Source organism: Oreochromis niloticus, unplaced genomic scaffold (genome assembly GCF_001858045.2).
Source record: "Oreochromis niloticus isolate F11D_XX unplaced genomic scaffold, O_niloticus_UMD_NMBU tig00007340_pilon, whole genome shotgun sequence".
Taxonomy (NCBI): domain Eukaryota; kingdom Metazoa; phylum Chordata; class Actinopteri; order Cichliformes; family Cichlidae; genus Oreochromis; species Oreochromis niloticus.
Window position 1 is genome coordinate 59,641 of NW_020328498.1, and position 8,472 is coordinate 68,112.

The 8,472-nt window shown below is 40.4% G+C and overlaps 1 long non-coding RNA gene across 2 annotated transcripts; it reads left to right on the forward strand.

Annotated features, from left to right (window-relative positions):
* The first annotated feature begins 340 nt into the window (after positions 1-340).
* LOC109194307 (uncharacterized) lies at positions 341-5,983 on the forward strand. 2 transcript variants are annotated; one of them, XR_002060223.2, is made up of 7 exons: positions 341-1,350; positions 3,840-3,982; positions 4,251-4,461; positions 4,578-4,711; positions 4,818-4,983; positions 5,168-5,461; positions 5,769-5,983. It is a non-coding gene; the product is annotated as an uncharacterized LOC109194307 (long non-coding RNA). The 2 variants fall into 2 exon arrangements; XR_002060224.2 differs by having other exon boundaries at positions 342-1,350; positions 4,818-4,862.
* Positions 5,984-8,472: the final 2,489 nt, after the last annotated feature.

Below are 8,472 nucleotides of genomic sequence, written 5' to 3' on the forward strand. Positions count from 1 at the left end.
TTCTAACCCGTTTGATTAAGAAACGGCGTAAAAAACGCCGTTTAATTATTCAAAACGCCGAAAAAAAACGGCGTTCTGTTTCGACAAACGCCGTTTTTTCCGACTCTCACATGGCGCCCTGAACACACCATCCGAGTGACGTAAAAAGCGGCGTTCAAAGACAGACGGAAACGCCGTTTTTTCCGCCACCCGGCAGAAAACGCCGTTCAAAGATGCATAAAAACGGCGTTTTTTACGGCGTTCTGTGCCAGCTGTAACGGCGTTTCAAACGGCGTTTTATTGAAATTATGCAGGGCACTCCCCATGGTTCCCTCATCCAATTACTTTCAACTCATTTCACTCAATCAAAGAAGAGGAAGTGCAGACCACACTAATGCATCACCGATTCACCTTGCTGCTAAGTGATTGCCTATTCAGTACCAGTGCTTGTTACCCACTATGCATTTTGATGTGTTTAAAGCATGATCAAACAAGCAAACGACGGAATGCTTTTTCTGAAACAAGACCTTAACTTTGTGGCGCATGGGTCGCTTGTTTACTTGAGGGATCAGCTATTAGCGCTGCGCTACCGCAGTGTAGCATTATGATGCTAACGGAGTCCTGGCTAACACCGCAAACTCCGGACATGAGTGTGGAGCTGCCTGGTTTCCAGATGTTGCGGGCGGACAGGACGAGAGACAGCGGTGGGAGGAAAGGAGGGGGACTGAGCAGTGTTTGTTAAAGACAGTTGTGGTATCCCTGGGCACATTGCTGTGAAAGAACAACTCTGCAACAGAGACATTGAGCTATTAGCCGTTAGCATCCGTGGAGGCAGCCTGTGACTCTCTGTGGTCCGCAGACTGCAAACGCAATCTCTTCTTCTAATATCAGGGGACTTTAATCATGTCTCGCTGGACTCCACACTGCCCACCTTCACCCATTATGTGACCTGCCCCACCGTAGGCAATAAAACATTGTACTTAATGTATGCCAATGAAAAAGTGGCATACAGTTCATCACCTCTCCCTGCCCAGGGAAGATCTGATCGTAACCTAGTGCACCTTGTCCCTGTGTGCAGCACTTAGTGTGCAGTGCAGAGATGCTTCGCGGAGGGCATAATCAAGCAAATAAATGACAGAATGCTTTTTATTTCATGTCGACGTGCAATTTATGTATAGTTGACCAGGAAATTAAAGCAGCGATCACTTGGACTATTCCGTAGCACCCCTCTCACAGTGGTACATCCCTCCAGGTAACCATTCACAAGTCTTGTACAGTAGAGCGGGACATTACGTTTACGCTCAGCGGAATTCACCCGAGAAGGCATATAAGTTCCTGCACTGCACTGGCCTTCACCACGATTAGTATAAGGTAAGAATGAATACATTTTCTTCTATTCTTATTTCCAGTACAGTAAAAAAAAAATTCATTAATTTACAGTTTCTGACAAAATGTAGGAGCCCGAAATTGTGTCTACTTTCATCTTACAGTTCAGCAACAAAGAACACATTTTCGTTTCATACTTTTGTTATATTCCGTTACAAAGCTAGCCTTAGCCTTGCCGTCGCCTCGGCCACCATTGATTACGTGGCTCTAATATTAGAGCTCTAATATTAGGCTCTAATATTAGAGCCACGTAATTGCGCATTGATTTTCCGGTATGGTTGTGCGTAAGTGCTGCATATAATACAGTATGTTCAATGGGAGAAACTTAGTCATTTAACTCTACAGCCGAGTAATTATCCCAAGAGCCTTTTTCCAGTAAGCAGGATTAACAGACTGTCAAACCATGAAGTCATAGTGCAACACCAAGTTGCAATTTCAGTAAACTCATCTGAATTAGATCGTGACAGATGTTCCGAATTTTCAGCTTTTGATGTTCATCCTTATAAGCACGTATGTGCCTTTTTAAACGCATGTATAGTTGTATCTGCAATACCAGGATTTAGTAATACATGGTGTATACAAAGAGCCACATGAGACTGTTAAGCAGTCAGTAAACCCGACACTGCAGACTGAAAGACAAACTCCATTAACTGAAAACTGACCTTAAATATGAGTGCGGGAAATCCGCAGTGAAGAGAGATAATAATATTGATTAGGGAGAGAGGACACAGCTGGGAGAAACAAGACACAGGTGAATTGAATCAAACAAGTATGACCAGCGGAAGCAAAAGCAAGTGCACAAAAGACTAGAGGTCAACAATATAAAGCAGTAACCAACTAAAGATAGAACACAGAAATGCAGACTTTGCACTAGGAACACAGAATGGCAGGAGAACAGCCTCAAAGAGTAAAGAAATGAATAAACAACAGTATATGCAGAAAATAAAGAATAAAGTTAAAAGACAGCGTGGTCTCCAAGAACCCAGAGTACGATACAAAAATGTCGTTTTATTCAAGTGAACAAAACAATGTAGACCATGTTCATTTTTTTTAATAAGTTGGAAAAAAATAAAAACTAATGACAGCATTTAAAATAAACAAAGATGAATAACATAGATGGGAAAATTTAACAATGGAATTGTAACATTATCAAAACTGATTTTTCAGACATGCAGAGTAGAAGATGTGGAGATTCAAATTTTTAACTTGGGTGTGTATTTGAAATATGAAAATATTGGTTGACATCGTTGACATACTGTTATTAAAGATATGAATAATAATGAAGAGTAGATTCAAAAGCTCTATTAACAGAACTATAACCTGTTAGAATCTGACATTTATTTCTGTAACTTATTCTGTAACTGTTCACAGTCTCAATACTTACAGTGATGACAGAGTGTTTCCAAAAGTGCTCAGTCACAATTTTCATAAGACTAACATGGAATTTTTGATTTATTTAAATATGGAAACCTGTTGAAAGTAATAATTTAAATTTTTGTCTTTGTAGGATCACAGTAATATATAGATTTCTAATATAGTCCAAGTTTGTCTATGAAAAAACACCAGCAAGCAGGGTATGTCCTACAACTATCGTATCACTGTAAATGACTAAGACTATAATCGAACTCTCTTCCTTAAACAACAAGAAACATGAAGTGTACTCAGGAGCAGATTCGAGCACAGGCTCAGAGTGAAGTTAACAGAAAACGTTCTTTACATCATAACCATCATCATCATCATCATCATCATTTATATAGCACTTTAAAAACACACCTGGTAGACCAAAGTGCTGTACAATAGAAATAGAAATATAGTAATAAAATAGAAAAAAACAGACAAGTATGTGTATGTGATGCAAAAGGTAAAATTAAAAACAAAGCTAGAATGCGTGAATGTTAACTTTGAGTTCTACAACTAGGAGCAAAATGCTGTGAACATGGACTACGGTAGTTCATACTAGAGGGAACAGTAACATGATCTGTGGCTGCTGGAGCTCGGCAAGTGAAACAGTGGTGTGAGAGTTGATGGTGGAGCAGCACTGTGCGACCCATTTTTGTGTTGTTACCTTATGTGTGCTGCTACGGGTCACCTTTTGTGTTTTTACGTATGGTGTGTTTATGGAAATGTATTTAAGATAAACGTAACTCAAGCCAGGTGTTTTTGGTCAGAACAAGCAGTTTGTAAACTCGGCGCTGTTATGATAAATGACATTGGATAAAGAGAAGCAAATAAAAATGATGGATACAAAAACAATCTTAACCGTACAAGACAAATATAGATTGAGTTGGGCTGTTACAAGTTTAATTCATAACAGTTACATTGCCTCACCCCTGCCATCAAACCCTTCAGTGGCTTCAAGTGTAGGCATAGCCTCTACAGGTACTGCAGCAGAGGGAAAGCAGAGTCAGGAGGGTCTTGGAAGAAGTTCAGAAAAGATCCAAATAGGCAGTCTGAACAGTCTTACTTGTTTGCAGGTGGAGTAATGCACGAATGGATAAAAAAGAGTGAGAGGTTATCAGCTGTTGAGGAGCAAATGGAGATCCGTGTCCAGGGGAGTGGGGTTATTGCGAGTGTGAAAGGTTGTCCAGGAAGTAACTAAGACGACATCAACAGAGAGGTAAGTACTAGAGTACTAAACTTACTCTTTAAGTGTGTGTGTGTGTGTGTGTGTGTGGGAGGGTGGGTGGGTGGGGTGGGCTGCTTTTAACCATGTAAAGCACTTTGTGCTACATTTTTTGTATGAAAAGTGCTTTATAAATAAAGATTGATTGATTGATAGAGCTTTGAGCAACGTGAGGCCAATAACTAAGATAGGTTAACAGATAATATGGCAAAGACTGGTTGTGAACGGTGGTCTTAAATACAGCTGGCTTGATTTGTCTCAGGTGGTGATCCTCGGTGGAGTGATGAAGTAGAGCAGCCAGCACCCCAAGTAGAGCAGGCACTGTGGAAAAATAGTTGTGACTCAACCAGACCATTACAAAGTATGGCCTGGAGGATTTTCATCTCAAGGTGCAAGAACATTCTTAATGACTGTACACGGCAGCTGCTGATGGACGATGTTGGGCCAGATGTGCTACAGTTAGCGTTAAGGAGGTATGATGAAAGCATGATCGAAAACATTTAACATTTTAACTTGCATAAAATGTTTAAGGGGAATATGGCCTGAGAATATAACATGAATTAAGAAGTAATTTTTGGATATCTTTGAGGTTGGAGACAGTGCAGAGAAGCCTTCGGTGGGCAAGAGGAAGACTGATCAATGTAACTGCAGCAGATCAACTTCTGCGTGACTTGGCTGAATTGATTCAGGAGGTCGAACTGTCTACTCAGCATGGCCAACAAGGTAAGCACATATTGTGTTGATTCCTTGACTCATCAAAAGTGTGAAATAAATTATGACTCTGTCTTAACCTATTTTCCAAATACACCAAACGCTTATATATTTTCAGGCTGTTTTGGATACCAGGCACCAGTGGTTTTCAACAGAGGTAGAGGTAGATCCCTTTACCTTATCACTCGGGAACAGCTGTCATTCCTGAAGTCATGTGGATTCACTGCACCTCAGATGGCTGATATTTTGAATGTTTCACTTCGTACAATTCGAAGACGTCTGTGGTCAGTGACTTTTGAAACCAGTGTGACTTTCAGTTCTCTGTGACACACACTCACTGTTTATTCAAATTAAATGGTATTGTGAAATTGTAAACATTAGTATATTTGAATGTGCACCACTAGTCAAGTAATGAAGTGTGTTGTTATGGTAGTGATAAATTACTCATGTTTTTTTGTCTGATTTCAGACAGTATCATTTCACCCGTGCATCAATGTATGCGGAACTGACTGACAGTGCCTTGGATGAACATGTGCAGGACATTGTTGCTGGCAATGAACACATTGGTCCTGAGGCTGTCAGAGCCTCCCTGCGAGTACGTGGACTACATGTACAGCGAAGGAGGGTTCGAGCAAGCATGTTACGGATAAATCCTGGAGCAGCTGCCCTTAGAGCAGTTTTGCGGAGACCAGAACGAAGAACATATCAGGTTGCAGGTCCAAACTCATTGTGGCACATTGATGGAAATCACAAGCTGATAAGGTAACCAACCACACTGATTTGTTGAACACCTATTTTGACCAAAGTGAAATTCAGCATTACATCAAATATAATTGTTGAACAGTAAGACACGTCCAATAGAGCCAGGCCCTGGGATGGGCAGTCCTCTAACACAACTGGTTATGTTTAAAGGGGAAGATGAGAGAACACAGACAGCGGAAGCACCATACAGAGAAAAATTCAAACTTGACATGTAATAGTGCCATGTAAATCAATTAAGAGTGTATTTTCCATTGTTTCAATAACAAAGCAGAAATAATATTTTTCTTCTTATGGACCACGGTTTTAGGTGGAGGATAGTCATTCATGGGGCTATTGATGGATACAGTCGTCTTGTGGTCTTCCTTCATGCCTCAAACAACAACCGTAGCAGTACCGTTTTATCAAGTTTCATCAGAGCCGTGGTATCCTATGGTGTACCCTCGAGGGTCCGGACAGACAGAGGAGGGGAAAACAATGCTGTCTGCCTGATGATGAACATTTTCAGAGGCTTTGATCGTGGAAGTGCCCTAAAAGGAAGGAGTACCCATAAAAATTCAATGTCTGTAATTCTCTGATTATAGAATTCTATTCTATAATCAGAGAATTGAGAGGCTCTGGGGTGATCTGTGGCGAGGAATGACCAATGTCTACTGTGATTTATTTCACCACCTGGAGGAGGAAGGCATCATAGACATTGACAATGAAATGCACCTTTGGGCTCTCCATTACATCTATCTCCCAAGGATCAACAGAGATTTGAAAGACTTCACTCAACAGTGGAACAATCATGGCTTGCGGACAGAGAGACACTTGAGCCCATTACAGAGTTTTGTCCGAGGCAGCCTCCAGCAACAGGGCCGAGCCTCAACTGCCATGCAGGACATCTTTCAGACTAGAGCAGCAGCTGCTGCTGGGACTATTGGTGGGACAGCTGATGGTAGTGTGACAGCCACTGAGAGTGAGACGACTGCTGCTCAGGGCTTAGGTACTGATTCTGGTGGTGGTGGTGCTCATGGTACAGATGAGCTGGGATTGCTGGTCGACTGGCCTGAGAGGATTACTGTGCCAGACATTGAATTTACTCTGGACGGACCGATGATGGAGCAAGTGGTAGAACTATTTAATCCACTAACTGGCACCAGAGGGAGTCATGGTATTGAACTCATCTCTGGCTTAATATACTTTCTGGACTCGACATATCACTGAGACAGTTCAATTATTGACTGAAACATAATAGCAGCAAGTGGAAAGACTTCAAAATATCTAGGTGACTGGATACATATAATGTGAAAAGTTATAATATGTGTTTACTATGTACCATTGAGTAGTGGAGATACAAGAACGAGCTGTGTGACACTGACAATAAAAAATGTTGAGTGATTTTTAAAGTGTATAAGATGGAAGTTGTGAAGTGGAAAGTATACAACTGAAGCTGAATCTCGATAAAGTCAACTTGATTAATCTAAAAGTTACAGCTGTTGATATTGATAAATACAACTATAAAGCAGTGACAGTAAATAATTAAAAAATAAAAAACTGTATAGTAGGTCTCGAAGTGGCTCAGTATAGTGTAGTAGATATAAAGTGGTTTAGCGTGTGTTTGATGTTGTGACAGTTCACAGCGAGCAGATTATGTTTTGCTTTGTACAGATTATGCTTTGTACAAACATAGTTCTGAAAATACTGGACTCCAGTGTAAAATGTGAATAAAAAAAGAGCAAGCACTGATTTGCAAATGTGAAAAGCAAAGTTTGTTCACAGTAGAACATAGAAAATATGTCAAATGTTTACACCGAGACTATGTCGTTAAAAATAAGTCCATTTTAATTTGATGGCAGCAATATGTTTCAAAACAGTTGGGATGGGGCAAGAGAAGGCTGGAAAAAGTGGTACTAAAAAGAAACAGCTGCAGGGATATTTTTTAAAAGTAACAGGTCAGTTACATGATTGGATATTAAAAGCATCTTAGAGAAGCAGAGTTGCTCTGGAGGAAATATGGGCAGAGGTTGATCAATCTGCAAAAAAACTCCATTAACAAATTGTGCAACAATTTCAGAATAATGTTCCCAAGTGTAAAGTTGTAAAGACTTAAAATATTCCATCCTCTAGAGGCATAAAAATATATTTTATCAAAAGATTCAGTGACTGGAGAAATCTCTTTGCAGAAACAATGAGGCTAAAAGCCACGATGTCAGTGATCTTCAAACGCTCACAGGAAAGTTATCATCATGGAGCATTAAACAGACACGATTCTGTCATGGAAATCAGTGCATTTCCTGTATCCTTTGGGGCAACAGACCTGAGTCACACTTTTAGAGAAGTACCTGATGAGGTGGATTGAGAGGAATATCCATGATGCATGGCAGTTTGTTCACTCACTTCCTCTCCACCACAGCTTCCGAAGCGCGGCCAATCACAGAGCTTGCTCTCCTGATCCAAGAAGAACACATCAAAGTGCACTGCACTCACCTGAACTGACAGAACACCTGTCATTAACATTTTGGTGCACACATAAGCTTGTTCTCAAAAACCCTCCTGCCCATCCACTGCTTGTGTACAGCCTCTGTTTTGATCTTCCAGTTCAGCAAATGTATAAATGTGGGTGTCCAGGTATTTGTACTCCTCCACCACATCATATCAGCGGGTTCAGTATCTTATCTTGACAAAAGTATAATGCACACTGCAGCCCACTTGTATCTACAGTTATCAGAAAGAAGCCATAACCAAGTTACATGGATTCTTTTTTTTAATTACTTCATGTCATACAGGTAAACTAGTTATGTACAACGCTGTCATGTGCCACTCTCTGTTTCAAATTCATGTAAGACTTCCAGAGTACTCTGATGACATTGACAAGGACATCTCCAGTTTACATGGGAAACAATTATTTCATGTTTTTGAGATTATTTATTTACATCACTTTTCAGAAAACGTACATACAGGTCTGATTCAAAACTGCATATCTATTTTTAATGCATGTTGATGGGGCAAAAATATTCCTGAGATACTGT